This window comes from Lutra lutra, chromosome 14, assembly GCF_902655055.1.
Source record: "Lutra lutra chromosome 14, mLutLut1.2, whole genome shotgun sequence".
Classification (NCBI taxonomy): domain Eukaryota; kingdom Metazoa; phylum Chordata; class Mammalia; order Carnivora; family Mustelidae; genus Lutra; species Lutra lutra.
Window position 1 is genome coordinate 24,038,824 of NC_062291.1, and position 21,846 is coordinate 24,060,669.

The 21,846-nt window shown below is 38.6% G+C and overlaps 1 protein-coding gene across 7 annotated transcripts in view; it reads right to left on the bottom strand.

The window, feature by feature from the left end:
• RHOBTB1 (Rho related BTB domain containing 1) overlaps nucleotides 1-21,846 on the bottom strand; it is a 122,513-nt gene that overhangs the window by 90,661 nt on the left and 10,006 nt on the right. For 5 of the 7 annotated variants that reach the window (XM_047701907.1, XM_047701893.1, XM_047701904.1 and 2 more), the window contains exon 2: nucleotides 16,305-16,406. The gene's annotated coding sequence lies outside the window, so the exon portion shown is untranslated. Of the gene's footprint in view, nucleotides 1-16,304; nucleotides 16,407-19,889; nucleotides 19,910-20,587; nucleotides 20,604-21,846 lie in introns of those variants that run through there. The other 2 variants (XM_047701892.1, XM_047701895.1) reach the window with 2 other exon arrangements.

Below are 21,846 nucleotides of genomic sequence, written 5' to 3' on the forward strand. Positions count from 1 at the left end.
TGAAGACATATGAGTTAGAAATCCAGGGTGCTGGCAATTTGTGGAATAGCCACACCTGGAGGATAGAATCGAGTGATCATGGCTGTCTGGAAGGACGTTTCTAATGGTGATGCCTCAGTCCTGTTATTGTCAACATTTTAAAAGATCAGGTGTTAAAATTTATAGAGAACATGCTCATCGGATTTCTGATGGGACAAGTTAGGATTTTACACAGTGAACAAATGAGATGATAGGAGTAGAATACATTCTCCATTCCAAATGAAAAAAAAAAATCAGAGTTGGGATGGAACACATTTGGTGAAGTAACATTAATGGAAATAAATGTCAAGTCAACTATGACGGTCCAAAGCAAAGAGACAAAAACCCAAGTACACAGGTAGAGGATAGGGGTCATGTGACTTAGCTTGGATATTTAAGAAGCACTTGGGAATTTCAAGTATCCCTCTGATACAGTTGCCACAAAAGCAAATTCAGTATTAATGGCAAGCCAGTGGCTTGGAATAAGGCTATTGCTAATTGTATTTTATCCTGTGCAAGTCAGATCATCCTCTGAATTTGAAAAATATTAAAAAATTGGACCATGTTCAGAGGAAAGTATCTAGGGCATTTAGGAAGGAAACCAGAGAGAATGTGGAAGCATTGGAAAGGAGCTTCTTAGGGTATCAAAGAGGACGTAAACATTTCATTAGTCCCAAAGGTTATAAGGGGGATTTTTTTTTAAAAGATTTTATTTATTTATTTGACAGACAGAGATCACAAGTAGGCAGAAAGGCAGGCAGAGAGAGTGGGGGAAGCAGGCTCCCCGCTGAGCAGAGAGCCCGATGTGGGGCTCGATCCCAGGACCCTGGGATCATGACCTGAGCTGAAGGCAGAGGCTTAACCCACTGAGCCACCCAGGCGCCCCAAAATATTTTATTTTTTATTATAAGGGGAATTTACGGGGAGCCACATTATAGTAAACGTAAGGACTTTCCATCAACGAGGGGAGTCTGTGGTTGGGAGGTCAAGAGACTCATTCCTATCATCAGTGGTGTTTCAACATCACTTCAGTCATCAGAAGAGCTGTAAGGTTGTCGTTTATGACCTTGAAGGTTCCTCTCAACCTTAAGAGTCTTTAGTTCTAGAGCCACTTGCTAACCATGTATTGTACAATGACATTTATGTAGCTTTTTTGGTCACTTTCAAGTTGTGCTTTTAGAAGCTGGGGAAATGGGGGGGCGCCTGGGTGCTCAGTGGGTTAAGCCTCTGCCTTTGGCTCAGGTCATGATCTCAGGGTCCTGGGATCGAACCCTTCATCAGGCTCTCTTCTCAGCAGGGAGCCTGCTTCCCCCCCGCCCCGCCTGCCTCTCTGCCTACTTGTGATCTCTCTCTGTGTCAAATAAATAATAAAATCTTAAAAAAAAAAAAGAAAAAGAATTTGGGGAAATCGAGCAATTGAGACCTGGTGGTATCTGGCAGACGGCTCATTCAGTGCTATGGATGAAGCTTGCTTCGTCCTGTCATTTAGCAGAAGGGCATGGTCATCTGCGATTGTCTGCCTGTAATTGTCAATACCAACCCTTCTCTCACTGCTATAATAAAGAAAACACACGGGTTGTGGTTGTTGGCAGTTCTATCCCAGTTATACACATTGCATAAAGAAGGCTTCCCGGGCTTGAATACAGTGGGGCTGGGTGATGTGAGTGGTAGTCACAGCTTATATTTGGTGCAACCAAATGCTACCCTCTTTAGGTATGTAATAAACCCACCACACACCACAAACCCACATACACCACAGACATGTATTTATTCAAGAGACAAGGAATATGATGATGATAATATATGGCTTTTTCTTTTAATCACCTTATGCCAAATATTTGCTGATCAGTACAATTCAGGTCCATGTTGAATATTAATTCTATATTTCTTGGTTCTTGGTAATTGTTCAGTGCTGCCCATTTACTGGAGGAACCAATACATTTTTGATAAAAATAGTTCACTACGAAACTTCAGACTCGTTTTTGAGTCCGGTATAGTTCTTCCTACACTTGCGATACACACAATAGAAAAACTACCAAACAACACAAGAGTTAAATATTTTCTAACAATACTAAGCTCAGAAAAGAGCTTACATAGCATTTTCTCTGCTTGCTTTACATTTATATTTGTGTCACAATACAAATAGGGCTTTTATAGTTCAAGATTAATGCTATAGTTTTCTGTGTTCATTCTATATCATCCAAACTGCAGTTGGACCAAACAACAACAAAAAATAATCAACTGAATGCTGAACAACTCGTTGTGAGAATATTCATGGACGCTCCAAGTCAATATCAGAAAAAAATGGCCCAGAATATATGTGTAACTCACCATTTTTATTTTGGTAAAACTTCAGGGAACTCATGATGATTCCCTATAAATAATCTATGGACAGTTCTGCCAGAGATTGGCTCGGGCAGCTAGTTTTTATGGAACGCTCTTATCATCATCATCATCAGTAGTAGCAATAATGTTATTAATAATATTAGCACCTGAACCTAGAGTCAAGGAGATCATCTCTTTGATATGTGAGAGGGCTGTTTTTCACTTTGTATCTGAAGTTTTCCATTGGTTCAAAAACAGTTGATTAAAAAGTAATGAAAACTAATAACCTAATTGCTGTGTCTCCAAGTATCATCATCAGCTTAACGCACACAACCAGTAGTGGGGGATTAAATGGCAGGCTCAAGGTCTGTTTAATCTAACTATTGCTAATCTTTACTAAACAGCCTTGTCAGATGTAATTTGCTCTATGGCAACCCCGCTCAGAAAGCAGCCTTGTTTGGAAGTAAAATGTCTACTGGTGTTAACACAGGTCTCCTTTTTAAATAGAAACAACTATGGTACAGAAAGCAAGAATGATTTTAGGTTTAAGACAATAGAGTTCATGAATCCTTTAACCACGTCTATAGGAGTAAATGTTTCTAATGTGGAGCAATAAAGGCAAAAGTCAAGAAATAAATTGCATATCATTATATAATATGTCTGCTAATTTTTCTTTTATGATTTTCTTTGGATTTAATGATTCAATATAGGCTGCCTTGAATATAAATGTAAGCAATTGTTAAGAAAATTACTTCCAAGAAAACAAGGAGAATCTTTCCTCCATTAAAAGGTTTTCATCTGTTAAACACTCTCATATCTTGGGGCAGATTAGATTTTAGTGTTTAGAGAAAAGGAGACGCCCGAAGCTAAGATTATCACAAAATCACAGGGCTGGGGGATCATCAAGAGGTCATTTAGTTCATCTTCCTGTCTCTATTCAAAATAGCATCCAAAAGAGAAAAGTGATCATCCTTTTTTTTTTTTTTTCTTTGAAAATTTTCAGCATAAACTACATGTGAGTGTTGTCTATATAGCCCTCTTTGGTTTGGGCTTTTTTTTTTTTTAATATTTTATTTATTTATTTGACAGACAGAGATCACAAGCAGGCAGAGAGGCAGGCAGAGAGAGAGGGGTAAGCAGGCTCCCTGCTGAGCAGAGAGCCCAATGCGGGGCTCGATCTCAGGACCCTGGGACCATGACCTGAGCCGAAGGCAGATGCTTTAACCCACTGAGCCACCCAGGTGCCCCGTTGGCCTTTGTTTTTAATAAGTACTTCATTTCTGAAAGAAACTTGAAAAATTATTTAGGGGGGTATAGCATAGAAGCATTGGAATAGTGAGGAGGGCAACACCCTTTGGGTTTTACACTCAAAACAAACAAACCTGACATTTCCAAACTTGAGGAAACATAAAGAAAAGAGGACTGGGAGAATGGGAGAGAATATGGATTTAAACCAAGCATGAAAGGGATGAAAAACCAAGTGTAAGGAGAAGAACTTAGTACTATGTGACTTGCAGAGAAGGTGGTATGGGCCATTTTGGGAGAGCCTTTACTTAGATATTATGAAGAATTTATTCACAGGAGGAGGTATGCAAAACACTGCAACCAGTTCCTATTTGTCTTACACAGTGTCAGTCTTCAGCAATGGTCTTTTCTTAAAAGTTTTAAGGTTGTAACTAGCTTAGGCAAAGTAGTTTACTGGAAAATGGAAGGATGGCCTCATTAAATGAAATCAAACTGACCTAATAAATAACCATTTGATATCTATGATTCTTTAAGATGAAAACATCATCTCCAGAATTTTCTATCCACCCTCATAACAGGAAATATAATATTCCTTTTTTAAAAATATTTTGTTTATTTATTTGAGATAGAGGGTGAGAAAGACGGCACGAGTAGGGGGGAGCAGAGGGAGAGGGAGAAGCAGGCTCTCCGGTGAGCAGGGGAGATAAATGCGGGGCTCTAACCCAGCACCCTGTGATCATGGCCTGAGCTGAAGGCAGGCACTTAACTGTCTGAGCCACTCAGGTACCCCAAGAAACGTAATATTCCTGATACCTAACATGCATGGTCAAAATCCAAAATATTTCATCTGTGTATCAGTAAGCTCATAACTGTTAGAAGTGCCCTCACCTCTATCCCTACCAGCTCCAATTAAATGGGCTTAAGATCTTGTTTTCAGATTAGTTTTAGTAGTTTTAGATTAGTTTTAGTTTTAGTTTTACTTTCAGATTAGTTTTAGGTAAATACTATAAATGTATACTTGGAAACAATTAAAACCATATTTCAATTAACATTTTTGTTATAATGAGAACTGGGCTCATAACTATATAGCCAGACTCAATAAAGAGAGAAGAATAGACAAAGACAGCTACGAAACTGCTTGGTCAAATAATGATCATTTATTTCTCTTTGCTTTTCCAGACCCCTGGTAGGGAGTATATGATGAATTTTTAAGTTTACTATGAACAAATGTCTTTGTGTTGCATGAATTTAAAAATCTGATTCCAACATATATGTACAGCTAAATGACCAGGCAAGGTTTTTCCACATGTCCGCCGAAGATAAACGTGCCAGGGACAGAACACACTTTTGGGCATTAGACTGGGATTTAGGTTGTTTAGAGCAAAGAGCCAAAAGGCCCAGTATTTACTCTCCAGCAATCAGGGGACATTGATCTGCTTCTCCTAGTGAGGGCCCATGTTGCTGTTAGTGGATTCTAAGTAAGACAGAAGTTTAGTTGAAGGGGCATTTATCAGACCTGAGTTTTATCTCCATTACTCACCGGCTGGGTAAACCTGTCCAGGTTAACTTTATTTCTCTGAGGACAGTGTGTAAGCCTGTTGTTTCTTACGCACATCAGTTCCCTTTCCTGTGGGGTGGGGAAGGCTTTGTGATAGCATGTATGGGAGTGGCTATATTTTAAAAGCAAATATGGATGAGAGATGACTCTTTTAGTCTCATGTTCCAGAAATGGAACTTTTCTACCTCTGTACGTGTGGCTGAGAGTTTTATGATTTTAAAATGATGTCATTGATGACATTTACATTAATTAAAAAGCTTCTTTAGAGCAAAATGCCAATATATTGACTTACAATAAGAAATAAATCCATCAAACTAATGAGTTATATTGACTGACTGCTGTATTTTCTCCCTGTAGCTATAGATATATAGATATAAGTATCTGAAAAGAAGAATTCTAATCAGTGAACTGATTACCAAGTCAGTCTGGGTTCATAACCTGGAACCTGGAACCATTTTCATAACCTGGAAAATGTAAATGGTTGGTGTTTCAAAGCCATGACAACCTAACAGATTTTTCTCTCTTCAGGGATACATTTGCTGCATGGTCTAGAGATCCCTGATCTTGGGCCAGGATCTGCTTATCCCATTAGGGCTGGAAAGGCACCTCCCATATTTGCCCCTTTGAATTTCCTTTTTCTGTACCAACTTCTGATGGACAAGAATACTTACTTGTCAGAGTTTTTATTTGTAAGAGTTTTAAAGTATAGACTAACAGTTGAAATTTTAAGCTGAAATACTTTTTATTAGTTTGCATGGAAATGCTAGGTAACAATTGTGTGAGTGCTGTGTTGATTTTATCTGGAAGCTAGATTGAGTTTCAGCAACTTGTCCATATAGGCAGTTCTGGAAAATCGTGATATTTGGTGAAAAGTTCTCTCTTTAAAAAAGAATAAGTGCTTTTACTTAGCATGAACATTGTTTTTCAGTTTTTCCATATAAGAATTCCTTCTTGAAATGTTTCTTTTTGGCAAAAGCTAACAGAATTATATAAAGAGATGACAATCGATGAAAACAGAAACACCATAATAATGGATTCTGGGATTACAAGACTGAGAACTGGGAATCAAGCCCAGTTCAACATTTACAATAATGGGATGCTCACTTGTATTTCATGTTCTGTGAGGGGTGGTGGAAAATGAGGGGGCGTGGGGGAGTCTTATCTGGTCTTCTGCCCATTTAGTTCACTGTTGCATCCGCAAGTGATATAAATTCACAGTTCTCCTGTAAGGCTATGTGAGGACACCGAGTTCTCAGGGGAAAAGGATACATCCAATTTAGAAGCTGCAATATGGGTCAAATAAATGTAAATGGGAATAATAAATGCCATTGGAAAAGTCTCAGACTGCGAAAAGCTTTGGGGTGTTAGATATTGGAACTGTGGCATGTAAGGAAAGCTATAATAGCATTTCATTTGGATATTTTATTAGCTGGAAGGATTTTTAAAAGGATGAAATTTCTGTACTTCATACATTTAGCTTATACTCTGATATTTGGAAAGTTTTTTTTGATTACACATTTTTTTTCTATTTTCATAACAGAGGAGATGGCTAAAATCTCCCAATTTGTATATTTATTTTATTTAATATATATTAACACATAATATAAATATATAACTAAATATATATATTTATATATGTGTATATATATATATATTTATTTTCATGTAATGAAAACTATATACACACGCGAGTTTTCGTTATATGAAAAGAATCCACTGTGCTCATTTAAGGGCCAAATGCATCGAACTCTGAGATAGAAAGCAGCACACTGGAGTGTGAATTCCTTTTCTAGCTGGTCTCTAAGCAGGAAGCCTAAGGACAGTATTTCAATGATACTCCTCTGTACTAATGCTCCTTGTTTTTATTTTTTAATTTTTAATTTTATTATGTATTTTTTAAAAAGATTTTATCCATTTATTTGAGAGTGAGAGAGCATGACCCGGGAGGGGGTGGCCTAGAGCCAGAAGAAGGGAGAGAAACCGACTCCCTGCTGGGCAGGAAGCCCCACAGGGCTGATCCCGGGACCCTTGGGATCCAACGGGAGCTGAAGGCAGACCCTTAACCGACTGAGCCACCCAGGTGCCCCAATGCTCCTTGTTTTAAAAAATTTATTTTTAAAGGTCTGTGCCCTGATAAGTAGACAGTGTTCAACAGAGCACACAAACTAAAAGCAAATCACACAAACTAAAAAATATTACTTCATAATATATTATCTTACTGGTAGATCTGATGTGATGGAGTTTATATTTCAATATGTATGAAATTTTTAATAATAAAAATATTTTCACAAAATTGGTATCACTTCCTGGATCTTTAAGTACATTTTAATTTTGAAAGAGACAATTTCTGGATTCTGGAAGCATTTAAGTACCCAACATACACAATGTGTTTTAAATCATCTGTCTTTGACAGCTAACATGCCAATATTTAGACTTTATCAGAAACTTTTGCATGTGAAATTAGGGCTGGAATCTTTGCCATGAATTTAAAAAATTCTTAGCTTTATTGGCAAAGTTTAAGAGTCTTGAGATCAATAAACAAGGGAAAATTATGTTATAAATGACTATGAAAAGTATATTTCTAATTAATTAGAAATTTGACTTATGAATGAATAAACTTTCTGGTGCTTTGTCCTCTACAGGATTAGAGTATGAAATGATATTAGAGGGGTATTCCTGGGTCGTGCTTAGGGAGCATTTTGAGAACCTTGGACTTCCCATCCCACAACCACTAAGAAGCCATTTTGCTGACAACTCAGTAGAGTGCAACTCGGAGAGATGATGCAAATGATAAGAGTTGTGGGGAGGGCGTCGTTTTTATTAAACCTTCACGCATCATTCCTGTGTGGCCGCATTTCTCCATACTAGCAGCCACAGAGACCTCAGTGACGCGAAAACTGATCCAGAAAGTGAAAGGGAGAAACGCAGGCCCACAGCTGCACGTTATGCCACAGGCGGGTGTCAATGATCGGGTTTGTTTACTCTTCCACTTTTGCCAGATGAGTTATAAACCTTTGGTTCTTTATTTTATAGTTAGGATTTTAAGCTCTGAAAATCTCAACGTATCTTTTCTATGTCGCTGGACAGGTGCCATGTGGTCATTTTATAGAAGTGCCGTTGCTTACCCGCATGGATGAGGGCAGGGAGGAAGGGGGCTGGTTGATTTAAATACCCTAACTGAGAATTTACTGTGGAGTTAAAATCTCTGACTTAATGTTGCATTAACTACTGGTGGCTGCTTTACTGCCTTTAAAACATGCATATATAATTGGATACTGTAATGCTTTGTGGGTAAAATAAATACCAACTCACACTAAAATAAATACTCTGCATGATGAAGTTCATGCAGACATAAATTAATCATTTACCAGTTAACCAATATGCACAGGAAAGAAATAGATCACTTATTAAAGGTTGCCTCATCTATAAAATGGGAAAAATAAAATGCTGATATATTTTACAGTGGTGCTGTGAGGGGGAATATATAAAATTATTGCTGAGCAGTTTATAAACCATAAAATGCAGTATGGACATTAAATTAATAATATTTGTACTAATTCAGATTCAACACCCTCTGCATTAAATATATCTTTTTGCCTATTGAAGCATACACAGAACCAAGCTGAGGCTCTTTATTTAATTTTTAATGTGTCTCCGGAATTCTGCAAAGCATGGCAGAAGTCATGGGTTATGTCAAAAACTTTTTGGTGGCTCACTCCCACCGTTTCTAAGATAAAGTTCTTGGCCATTCACATCCCTGGTCCCATTTTTAAAGTCCTCTCCCAAAAAGCTTTATGTCTTTCACTTGCACAGAAATGGTAGTTATGAAGAGAACATAGGCTTGAATTTTTTAATCAGGTGGAAATTGTTAATATGCTCTGTGCTTCTGTTTATTCTAAATGACAGGTTGAAATAGGGAAGCACTGTTAGCCTGGGGGCAGGGTGAGAGCGTTGGGTCTCTGCAGTTTGCATAACCAGGGTAATCCCGTGCTGGGACAGCAGTGTGGCCCAAAGCGGCTGGGTCTCAAGGCCATCTCACTGCTCAGAACGTTACAGGCTTTAGAGATAAATCAAGCTTCTGTTTCTCAGTTCCGCGTCCAGAAATATCATTCAGGGACAGGAGGGAGAACTAAGCAACACAGCACATAGTTCCTTTCTTCTTATTCTTACTGTGTTTTTTAAGAGAGTCTTATTGTTTAGAAGACCAACTTGTACAAACCTATAATCTACTCAGCACATTTTTTAAAAATTTATTATTTATTTGACAGACAGAGATCACAAGTAGTCAGAGAGGCAGGCAGAGAGAGAGGAAGGGAAGCAGGCTCGCTGCGGAGCAGAGAGCCCGATGGGGGGCTCGATCCCAGACCCTGGGATCATGACCTGAGCTGAAGGCAGAGGCTTTAACCCACTGAGCCACCCAGGTGTCCCTACTCAGCACATTTTTAACATTGTCAATATCCCTTTGACTCTCAATGAGTCAACACATCAGATGTTTTTTCACTCACTTCCTTTTATAGGGGCTGTTAATATAGAAATACTCCTCATCTTCCACTATGAGATGATACATGGCTGACTGGAGATGTCTGAAATATTGCCCAATATCCCCAGTGTATCATGTGTCACCAGCAATAATAAACAGTGACTAATCTTTGGTCATGAACTATATTTACGGCTTTCTTGTCATCAGGAAGTTGGTATTTTCTTGAATCATGTTTAAGGATCTAATATTTGTGTTAGGAACATGTGTGCTAAGAAAAGTATACCTAGGTCCAAAGAAAAATAATTCCCCATATTTTCTTTCATTTGGCTATTTATAGAACTTGGCCTTTCCATCTGTATCTCTCTCCTCCTGCCCCTTTATTTTGGATCAGGATTCACACAGGAGTATTCTGATCAGGAATCTAGTTTATCCCAGTCAGTTCACCATTTTGGTGATTACAATCTCCTCATCTAATAGGAAAGGAATATGGCTAAAATGCAAACTTATCCTAGTTAAAGCTCATCAGTGATCAAAAGGAAACACAGTGAAACTGTTTTTTCCATTTCCAAAATCCAGCTGGGGGTTGGGAGGTCAAAGTTTTCCTAAAGGAGTTATAGTGGCAGAGGAGCAGGAGATAAAGGCTATAGAAGGTGAATGAAGGCTTTGAGGGAAATGCAGTGTCAGTAAGTGTGTAATTCTACTTCAGTTCAATTAATATATATCAGGTGCCTGCCAGATACCAGGCTTTGGAGTAGGTACTTGGGATACACCAGTCAAAACTCATAAAAACTGCTACCCTCATGAAACTTACATTCTAGTGGAGGGAGACAGAAAAATAGATAAATGAGTAAATTATAGAAATTATTAGAAGGTGACAAGTATTATGGAGAAAAATAAACCAGGGAAGGAATAGTGAAGTGTGGGAAGGATTTGCAATTTTAGAAGGGTCGTCAGTGAGGATCCTATTGAGAAGCTGATATTTGAGCAAAGACTTGAAGAGAAGCAAATCATGTGGATTCTTGGAGAAGACTGTCTCAGACAGGAAGTAGCAAGTACAAAGGCCCTGAGGCAGGGACATGTCTGGTGTATTGGAAGAACTGTAAGGAAACCAGAGTGGCTGGAGGGGAGTGAATGTGGAAGTCGGGGTAGGAGATGGTGGTCATGGTGGGCTAAGGCATATATGGCCTTGAAGATCATTGTTAGGCTCTAGCTTTTAATCTGATTGAAATGGATGTACTGGAGAGTTCTGAGTCAAGGAACAATATGATCTGACTCATAATTTATTGAAAATAGACTGCAGGAGGCAAGGGTGAAAGCAAGGAGATCAATTAATTAAAATAAACAGTTCACCTCTCCTCTCTGCATACATTTAATGGCTATGAGCCAGAAATTAATGAGAGACAATAGTTTACAATTATATGTAAACATACTGAAGTTGTAACTACACAAAGCTAAAACTGGTTGGAAGAGAGAATTCAATAAAGCAATCAATTTCATTTCTATAACACCAGTTGGTGAGTTTGAAAACATTTTAAACTAAGGTCATAAGCAACTAATGATAAAAAATAACCATTAGGGTTTGGGAAATTCAAACATCTATTGCTAATTAATAAGATTAAAAAAAATCTCCCTCCTTAGCACATTCTGGGTTGTGGAATTAAGTAAGTGTGGATTAAGACATTGAGATGGTCCCCTCACATGCTTTTCAGTCCCTTGCCTCTTAGGAGTTGAAAGTAAGGGAACCTTGAGTTAAGAAAGCAAACCACCAAGAAAATGAAGGGAGCCATAGTGTAGAATATGCATAAATGTTTTCACTTTCAAATTTAAAACATTTGAGTGATGGAAAGATAAAAAAAGAGAGTTGGGTCTTCTCCAGGGAACAAAGAAAAGAGAAAAATAAAAATACTAATAAAAGGTGAATTTAGCCTTATAGTCAACTTTCCTGGCAGTCAGAATTATTAGGTTATGAAACAGAGCTCTCCCTATCTCTCCTGAGCCAGTTAGGCTTAGAACAAATTGAACCTAAAATAGTGTCAAAATTCACAGTAGGACTGCCCACTCAGAGCTCCATTTCTCTCTCTGAAGTAGGTTACTACATTCACCTAGGGAAATTTCTATTGAATTTATAATTAGGTGGCTAATTAAAAAGTGGATTATCAACTATATTAAAATATGCCAGAAAGATGTGCACATCATTCATTCTTTAATTTAGGAAATCCACCTTTTCTTTGAAAAAAAAATTCTCACTGGGAAACTCCAGGTATAAAATGTACCTTTTCTTTTTTCTTCTTAAATCACTGTTATTGAAGTAAGTCTCAGATTTTTTGTTCATTGAGGTAATGGATGTATGTTGAGCTTCCTCTGTTAATAAGAAGTACCTACATATAGTTACCATTCTTAGGAGGAGAACCAATGGCTATGATTAGAACCCCAAGGCAATGCAGGGTCTCCAGAAGAAGCATTAAGTACCATTTATTCACTTCTAACTTAAGTCAAATGCTTTATCATTGAATTCTCTCAACAACCCTATGACATAATTTTCTGCCTATTAGATGAGGAAACTGAGCTCAGAGAAGGCAAATTATTCAAGATCATTCAGCTTGAAGTTTATAAAGCTGAAATTCAAACTCAGGTCTGTTTGACCTTGAAAGTCTTGGATTAAGCCAGTTTCCCCTCTTTAAACTGTTTTAACATGAAGCTAAAACTATTTTGTCTCATTTGATTCATTTTGAAATTGATAATGTTTGTCTATAGTGTAGTCAAGATCTTATTTTAACCAGAAGACCATATTTCCCAGCCATTTGTCCAGACATCAGCTTATTTTGTAAAGGAAATGATCATCAGGAGACTCCTGAGCCCTTTCTAACAGCAGGAGTTAAAAAGTAATAGTCCCCTGGTACTGTAGGTTACCTTTTACTTGTCTCTTCCTATTTGTTTCTAATTCCTAAGAAGGTAAAAATTAAAGGATAGCCCACGAACTTTGGTACAATCCTGCCCGTGAGTTTGGTAGACCAGTCCAGTATTAAGTAGGTCAGTCCATTCCTGAAGGCACCTAACAACGGAACAGTCCATCTGGATGACCTAGCAGATAGGCATGACCGAGTCCACTTGTGGTGGACTTGCTGAATTGCTTATAGGACTCAGTCCTCATATGGTGAGGGTGATTTGGAGTTCCCTGTCAAACAAATAATGACAATAACAATGGAATTCTACAAACATTCTCTGAGGGCCTCCTATGTGTCAGACATTATGCTGACATTACAGACAAGACATCACTGTTCTCTGGGGTTTCTCAGTCTTGGCACTATTGACCTTTTGGACCAGAGGACTTCTTGTTATGGGGGGGGGGGGGCTGTCCTGGGCATCCAGAATAGCAGCATCCCTGCTGGGACTCCCTAGACACCCATATCACGCCCACTGTCCCCAGTTGTGACCTCCAAAACCATTCCCTGACATTACTTAATGTCTCACGGTGGGGAAAAACAAAATCACCCCTAGTTGCAACAAATCTCTGTTTTACCTCCTCAACAACTCCAGGAGATTGGTACTGTTAGATTAGTAATTTTATTGACAAGGAAACTGCGGCTCTACAAGTTTCAGGTAAAACTCTGCAGGTCTCACAAGTGGGAAATAAGAGAGCTGGCACGCACAGAGGCTGCCTACCTCTTTCGAAGGCTGTTAATGGTGTGGGTGGAACCCACAAGTCATGATGTGCCCTCTCCCACCCTCCTCACTTCTAGATCTCATCGTAGGGGTGCAGCCCCGGGAAGGAGGAAGACATGCACGTGATGCAGTGCATGGAAACTTTATTGTACCATGGCCTTTTATTTGGCAGATTAATTCCATTTTAATTGGAATTCTGGAAACTAATGAAAAAAAATTACAAGTGTTAGATGGTGTGTTCTCAGGGTTTTTGAATCTGTCTGATTTAATTCTAACCAATTAGCATGCTATTACGGAGGGGTATTATGTTGAGAATCAATATTACACTAAACACTAATATTTTATTCAGTATTAAAAATTTATACAAGTGGTAATACAAGTGCTTTATTCCTACTTTGTCTAAATGAGAAGAAATGCTTCCTTAGGGCGATTCCAGTTACCAAGAAAATGTTATCTTCTTAGGATACTATTGGCATTACAGTTTACAGAGATCATTGCTTCAAAGAATTAATAAGATTTAATTGAATGAAATTTGTTTATTTTATTATAAAGTGTATGAGTCTTTCAGCATATCAAAAATGTTTTCCATTTTATACTTATATCTCATGATAAGAGGTCAACAAAAGTACATTATTGTCCAATATTGCCAGGAAGGTCAAAATAACTCATACTTATCTTGGTTTCAGGCTATCCTTCCTCTTTCCTTCCCTCTCTTGCTTGTTCTTCTTTTTTCTCCTTTTGGATACTCTATCCTTATTTGATTCACATATAATCTTAGGCTGGAATTGGAACCTAAATGTATCCAGATGCTGCATTCCGTATCTTTTTTGCACAGAGGAACGACTAAGCTTAGATAAACGGTAAACTAGATAAACGTTTAATAACCACCTAGAGATAGTTCAGTTAGGTGTGATTTCAAAATTGGGTTTCAGGTCAGCTCTCTAGATTGTGCGCCCAGGTGCCCTTCCCAGCATCTGGCCCTGCCATGTGCTTTGGTTTTAGAGCCTGGGCACATGGCATGGATTCCATGGCTCTTCCTGACCTCTCTTCTGTGTATCTCCACTCTCCTATATTTAGTAGCTTCTTCAAGCTTCCAAGCTAGGGCAGTTTGGATCTAATGAAGGTATTTACAATTTTTATTACTTGTGTACTTTAATTCACAACTTCTCAAGTATCTGAAAGCTTGAGAAAATGACACTTTTAAAGATAGCCCTAATTTTGTGAATTGTTATACTCCGTTCCTCAGATTTAGAAAAGTTTTGCTTCATGTTTTAGTGCTATCCTAACCGGACTGGCAAGATCAACCAGTTAATATGTGTATACCTTGAAAAAGCTACTCTTTGGGAAAAGGTTGGTTGTAATTCTAAAGGCATATTAGACGTTAAAAACTGCGAAGCAAAATCAAGCAAAAAAAAAAAAATCATTGAATAAATTAAGCTAACCGAAAAATTAGAAATTGGAAGTAGGTTCAGCATAGTAATCACCATTACAAATAGGAAAATTCAAACTAAAAAAATAACATTTAATGGGTTGACTTTTCTAAAATATTGATTGGATTTCATTAATAAGCATTTTATGCATATGGCTATTTTGAAAGTTCCTTGAAAAATGAAAGACTAATGCCTTAATGAGAGGTATTATTACATGAACATATTTGAATCTGGCTTATGAAAAATAGGACTTGAGAATTTAAAATGTGTGCATAAAATGCAAATGGATTTAATTAACTGAAAACCCATAAGACAGAACTTCAAATAAGCAATTACTTTGGGGACTAATAGAGTAAATAGGATCCTGAATCATTAGCACAAATATCCATATGAGAGAAGGATCAGCAAATTTTATTCTTTAAGTTATTTATGCACACATGGTAATATCTCATTAATTTATGGCTTCAATAAATTTAAATCTTTTGATAATTTTTTTCATGAGCTGGGCTGACATTTACCTTTGCTTTTGCAAACACTTTATTTATAAGTAGATAATATATGGTGTTTTAAACATTTATTTTCAATCTTGCATACACTTTTTAGACACAGAATAAACTATTTTCAGTGAACCTCAGGCACTTTACAAGCTCCTACATACATCCAATCTATATGCTAATAACAAAATGTTCATATGATTTATTATTACAGGTCTCCTTAAGGATTTTTACTTTGTAATGTTTTGTTGGAGTTACTATATGTAGTTTAAAGAATAAAGCCCACATTTGTTTGAGAGTTATCTCTAATCCAGCCTGCCCACAAATTCGGAGATGCCCACCTTCCTAATTTGTTAGAATAAATGAAATGTATTAATGAATATTCACAGCTTTACATAATAGACTTTTTCTTTTAAACATGCATTGGAACATAGAAAGAAAAGTAAAATACAATGAAGGGTGAAAATAAATGATTTTGTGGGTGGACAAAGGGACTGAACTGTCTCAAATCATTTTAAGTCCTGCAGGCACAATATCCTGGTGACAGAACTTAATAATGTTGCCCTTTCTTTAAGAGCTGATTTTGCTCACGTGGGGTGACTCAGTTCTCGTCACTTGCAAAGAGAGATGTTTTTCTAGTTAAAGACAGTCAGTGCCAGGCCAAAAGGATGGCTGCTCCAAACTAGGGCTTCTGGAATGAAGAGAAATGCCACTGCCCAGCAATCTGGCATTTCTAAATCTTTCTTTTATGTGGCCATGACTTTTCAGAGTCCACATGTCAATTTGCACCAAAGAATTAAAAGTGTGTATCAAGTGGGTAGAAGAGTTATGTTATTATAATTATCAAAACTCATATGTGGTTCACAATGACTCCAGTTCTAAGCGAGATAAAACATATGAAACTAGAATTTATAAAAACCAAAATTTCACCAAGTTCTCCTTTTTAATGAAATATTCTGAAGACAGATCTGGATAGGATTCATAAATCATGCTACTTTCACACCAGAAGCATTTCCATTTCTTTTGTAAATATTGAGAGGAAATTAGGAGGAGGGGAAAGGCAAATCTTACTCCAATTAGTAGTTACTTACCATACGAAGGGGGAGAATGAACTTCCGTTCCATTTTCGTAACTTAATCAAGAATACTTGATGAGAGAGCTCCCTTTCATGTGCTTCTTGAATGTTATAAAATCTAGGGAGGAGACAGAAATATGCACTAGTTCATCGTAAAGAAGAAAACTGCCCCAAACAATACTAGCCTCTTACGTTAGCGGTTAGTTCTCATCTGGATGAGAGCTATCACAGCCAACTCTATGCCACCTACCCATCAACCAGCTGCCCACAAATTCTGAGCCAGATAGACTGAAACGACCACTGTCACAAGAGAAAGAAGACCGAGGGTTGAATCCCACTCAGTCCTTGTCTGAGTGAATTTTATATCCTTGACTTCACCAAGGTTCTGGTGGGAGTAATAATATAATCAATGGCTTGTTCTGATGATCAAAGGAGATGATGTCTGGAAAGATATTTAGTTAACAGTGGAAGTGTTTAATTTATTTTATGTCCTGACTCTTCATCATAAGGATTTGGGGTGGCTTCCAAGTAGAGAAGTAATGAAATATGAATAAAAATAACAGTGTTGAGAGTAAAAAAAGGAAGATGGTCATATGCCACCTACATTGGTCAACATTTGAGATAATTTAAGTTACCTTTTGGATTTGAAGTTCTTGGTAATTTAGATAAAAGGAGAACATAATTTCTTTGATAACTTCTATTGTTAGAAAGGAGAAAATGGGGGCACCTGGGTGGCTCAGTGGATTAAGCCGCTGCCTTCGGCTCAGGTCATGATCTCAGGGTCCTGGGATCGAGTCCCGCATCGGGCTCTCTGCTCAGCAGGGAGCCTGCTTCCCTCTCTCTCTCTCTCTCTCTCTCTGCCTGCCTCTCTGTCTACTTGTGATCTCTCTCTGTCAAATAAATAAAATAAAAAAATCTTTAAAAAAAAAAAAAAAGAAAGAAAGGAGAAAATGCATTACTCCCCCCCAAAGAAATTGTCCTGATACAAAATTCCCAGAAAAATTTTTCATGGAAAACACGACATTCGAACAGTGAAATAAAATGAACTACATAACAAAGTGGGCCTGACTACCCACCATGAAAGCTGAAGGGCAAAACACTACTTATGCTTGGAGGTAGTTATTATCGCCATAAAATTGTATTATTCCTAGAGACAAACATGAAGCTTGAATTAGGAAAATACTAAATATAAGCCCACTGATGCCCAGTTAACAAATCACCCAGCACTTCCCCCTTGTTGTGCCTTCCTAACACACACACACACATGCACGGAGCTTCTTTCCTTAAGTTATGTCTCAGTAGTTGGGGGATGGGGAGCTTCCAAAGGAAGTCACTGATGGATGGCGACTGTAGGCCAGTCACTGCTTAGTAGGGCATGGAGCTGCAAGGATGAAGTGTGAACCTAGACATGATACAGGACTTACAGCTGCACCCATTCCACGGGGCCAATCCAGAAGGGAAAGGAAGAGAAAGATACAACCAGATGATTATATAGTTGACCCCTGAACAATGCAGGAGTAAGGGGTGCTGACCCTGCATGGTCAGAAATCCATATATAACTTTTCACTCCCCCAAAATGTACCTACTAAGAGCCTACTATTGACTGGAAGCCTTACTGATAGCATAAGCAGTTGATTGACACACATTTTGTAAGTTCCATGCATTACATACTGTATTCTTATAACTAAGTAAGCTAGACAAAATGTTATTAAGAAATTCATGAGGAAGAGAAAATACATTTATAGTACTCTACTGTATTTATCAAAAAAAATCTGCTAGGTGGACTCTGCATTTCAAACCCATGCTGTTCAGGATCACCTTTATAGGTGAAAAAAATCACAGCTTGAGTCCTCATCCTTGAGATCCCCATATTTTTTCTTGACTTCCTTGAAATCTCACTTCCAATCTTGCAAGAAACTCCTCAATTTTCCTCTTCTGGCTCTTTTCCTTTCCTTAAATGTGGGCCTTCATCAAGGTTCTCCACTTGACAGTAATTTCATGCACACCCATGGCTTACATGTCTTAAATTAATACCTTTTTCTCATGCTTTCTAGGCTGGATCCTCATCCCTATTATCTCCTGAATTTGCTTTTCTTTCTGTCCCTAAAATCAGTGGGATTGCCACTCTCCCTGGCTTGAACATGTGATGTCCTCTTCATTCTCCCCCATCACTGCACCTCCCAAACACACACATCTAACTTATTACGACCACTTTGAGCACAGGAAGTTCAACTTCCCTTTGACATTCCAAGGCCATCATCATGGCAGAAACTCATCCCCTGTCTACTATCTTCCATCCAGGCAGTGGCCTCCCATCTGAGGTACTCTCTGCTTCCAGTCCTCATTAGTTCCCAGCTCTCCTGATGATCCCAGTTTTCTTCCTAAACATCATGCTTCTCCACTTGTTTGAAAACTCCTGACACTTCCAGTGAGTCTAGGATCAAGTCTAGGCACTCCTCAGCAGAGCTTCCCAATATCCCAGATCAGTGCATTTACTACTTTCCATATAACCTCTCCAACCATACCAAACCATTTCTCTTCACTCTTCCTCTCCTCCACAAAGTAGTTTGCCTCTGTGATTTTGCTGACTAACTTTCTGCTGTCTTAAATGCTCATTTTTTAACATCCATTTCAAATATTACCTCTTCCAGGGATATTTCTGAATTCTTGTGTAAGAATTTAGTGTACCTTTCTCTGCAAACCCAAGGATCCTTAATTGTAACTTTACCACAAAAATCCCACTTATAGTACTCTGACTATATGCTTTAAACACAGTAGTCCCCAAAACCCTCATAAAGCTTATAGTCTAGCTAGGGAAATCCTGCCTTATTCACATTTCTAACTTCCATGGGGGTAATAGCCAATATTTCATTATGTGGGTGCTCTATAAATTATAGATCAAAACATATTTGAAACATCAAATAGCACTATGAGAGGCTCTGAATGTAGGGTTAAGAACATCATTCTAGAAAATATTTTCTGAGTAAGTGACAATAGCAAGACTGTCCAGATTTGGGACACTGGAATGGAAGGAATGGAATGGAAGGAGAGAGGATGAGAAAAAAAGAAGTACAGATGGGCATGTAATTTTTCTCTTTTTTTATTTTAACACAAATTTGATCATTTTACAAAGATCAAGTAAGGTGGTTTATATCTGAGGGAAGATGTTGCATTTGTTCCAGTGAATCATATCACAAAATATTTAGTCACTCTGCATTTGAGATTATCACATGAAATATAGTTTATGGAAGATCTCCCATTAGGGCTGGAAAATACCTTCCTGGTACCTGTCTTAGCGCCAGGCACATAGAAGATATTTTAATATTTGTTGACTGAACGAGTGCTTGCTCATCCAGTGACCTCTCTCCAGCTGCCCTCCAATCTCCTGTCCCTTTTAGAGACAAACTACTGCAAATAATTACCAATAGTCATCTTCCTTTTCTTACCTCCCATCGGCAGTGCACACCTCTGCAGTCTGACCTTTGCCTCATCACAGAGCTCACTGGCTGACGTATTAACTTCTACCCCCACCCCCGCACGCGCATGCGCAGACCATTGTGGTGGAGCCCGTGCTAGGAGGGAAGCTGAGGCTGCAGCTCACCTCAAAGGAGAATGGGTTGTGCGATGTGTCAGCCCACAGTCTCCTTTTAAACAGGGATGCCAGCAAGTGGGTGAGGCGAGTCCATACTGCTTCATGAACATTTGGTTTATTTACCCAGGGTGCACGTATCCCTGGGTAGAGAAACAGGCAGTACTGTGCTCATAAATTTCCTTGCTGTCAGATTCACGTTTTCTCTCCAGTTCAGATCCCAGGACTTCAGACTCTTCTGTGCTCAAATTCCACCCCAGTTCCACTCTACTGTGATCACCAACATGTCAGAATGGCTTTCTTCTCTATCATGTTAGCTTCCTAGGTATCTCGTTAGGAGAGATGTAAAATATGAAATGTGAAATCTTCTCAAATAGGCATGACTGCAAACCAGTTAGAACTCTATTTCCCATACATATCACTTAGCGATTTTTCTTTAATTCAAAACAATTCTCTCCTGATTGGTGCTCTCCACACTTGCTAAATAGAAAAGCAGTTCTCAATATTACACATTCAAGCCAACTGACCACTCTCACCCTCTTGAAATGAAATCCCCGCTCCCTTGCCCCCCTCCTCGCCAGCCCCCATGATCCAGCAATTTCCTAGGTTTCCTTCTATTAAACTACTCCTTTCATCCTTTACAAGCTCACCATTCACTACTTGGCTGTTCTGGATTTGAATTCCTTAAGACTGTCATCCCCATTACTCACTCTGTTAGCTTCCTGTAGGCAGTCAAGTCCATCTATGGATCATATCCGTCAGAGCCAGAACTATGGATTAAAGATGAGTCACAAGTTTACATCCAAACTGTAGAGCTTTCTGACAAGCTCCACACCCACAATCCAGAGTCTTTTTGCTCTGTCCTCTTATGTTTCCTACAGAATTCAAACTTCACATGTCTAACTGAACTTAGCGTCTGTCTTTGTAAACTTGTTCCTCCTCCAGTGTTCCCTTACACTTCCACATGGGCGCCATGTCAGTATTGCAGAATTTACCTCCTCCCTGTCTCTTGAATCCATTCATTTTTAGAAATCACCACCACCTCATCCTTCCTCCCCTAGGCCATATTACCAGTATCTCCGTACTGAAAATGTTCAACTGGTCTGCACGAACTTCTCACCTTGCCAGCTCATACTCTGCATTGTAGCCAGAAATATTTTTTTGAAATAGCAAATTGATGATGTAACTCACCACAATCCCCCCTCCCCTCTCCCAACCTTCTCATTGGTTCTAGGATGAAGACATATTTTTTGCTATGGCTTAAAAGCCTTTCATGGTGACAGCCCCTGATCACATCTGCAGACTCATGCTGTTCACCCCTGCTCTCTGTACTCCGGCTACATGATCTTCCTTCAGTCTCTCCCATTGCTTTTGTTCTCTTCTTCTTGCTGTACGTCATAGCTTTCCACACCTTCCACGTCATGCCTTCTGCCTCTACTCTTTGTCTGGTTGACTGCTATCTGTTATTTAGATCTCAATTTCCAGAACCTTGTATCTCTTCCCTGTGGCATATTTACAACAGTTTCAGTTTCATACCGATTTGTGTCATTCCTTTACTGTCTCTCTTCCCCACCAGGCAGCCTGTAGGCCAAATGAGGGCAGGGATACCTAAAACCATTCATTGTACCCTAAGAGTGTCTGGCACTTAGTGGGTACTTGGTAAAGCTGACTTTATTGAACATGTGTATAAAATGAGCATGAAAATAAACACATATAAATTCAGTGTGAAAAATGTACCCATTGCGTAGTGTTTGAAAATTCTAAAGATAAGCACAGCATTGAAATCAGTAACAAGAACATTGGGAGCTTTTGGAGGATTTCAGAAATTAAAGTAGGAGGGCTTCTTTTCTCACACAGGTTGAGTAGTGGGTTGATGCGAGTGATGGGGATTTTTTTTAAAGATGTTATTTATTTATTTGACAGAGAGAGCAAGCACATGTACAAGCAGGGGGAGTGGGAGAGGGAAGAG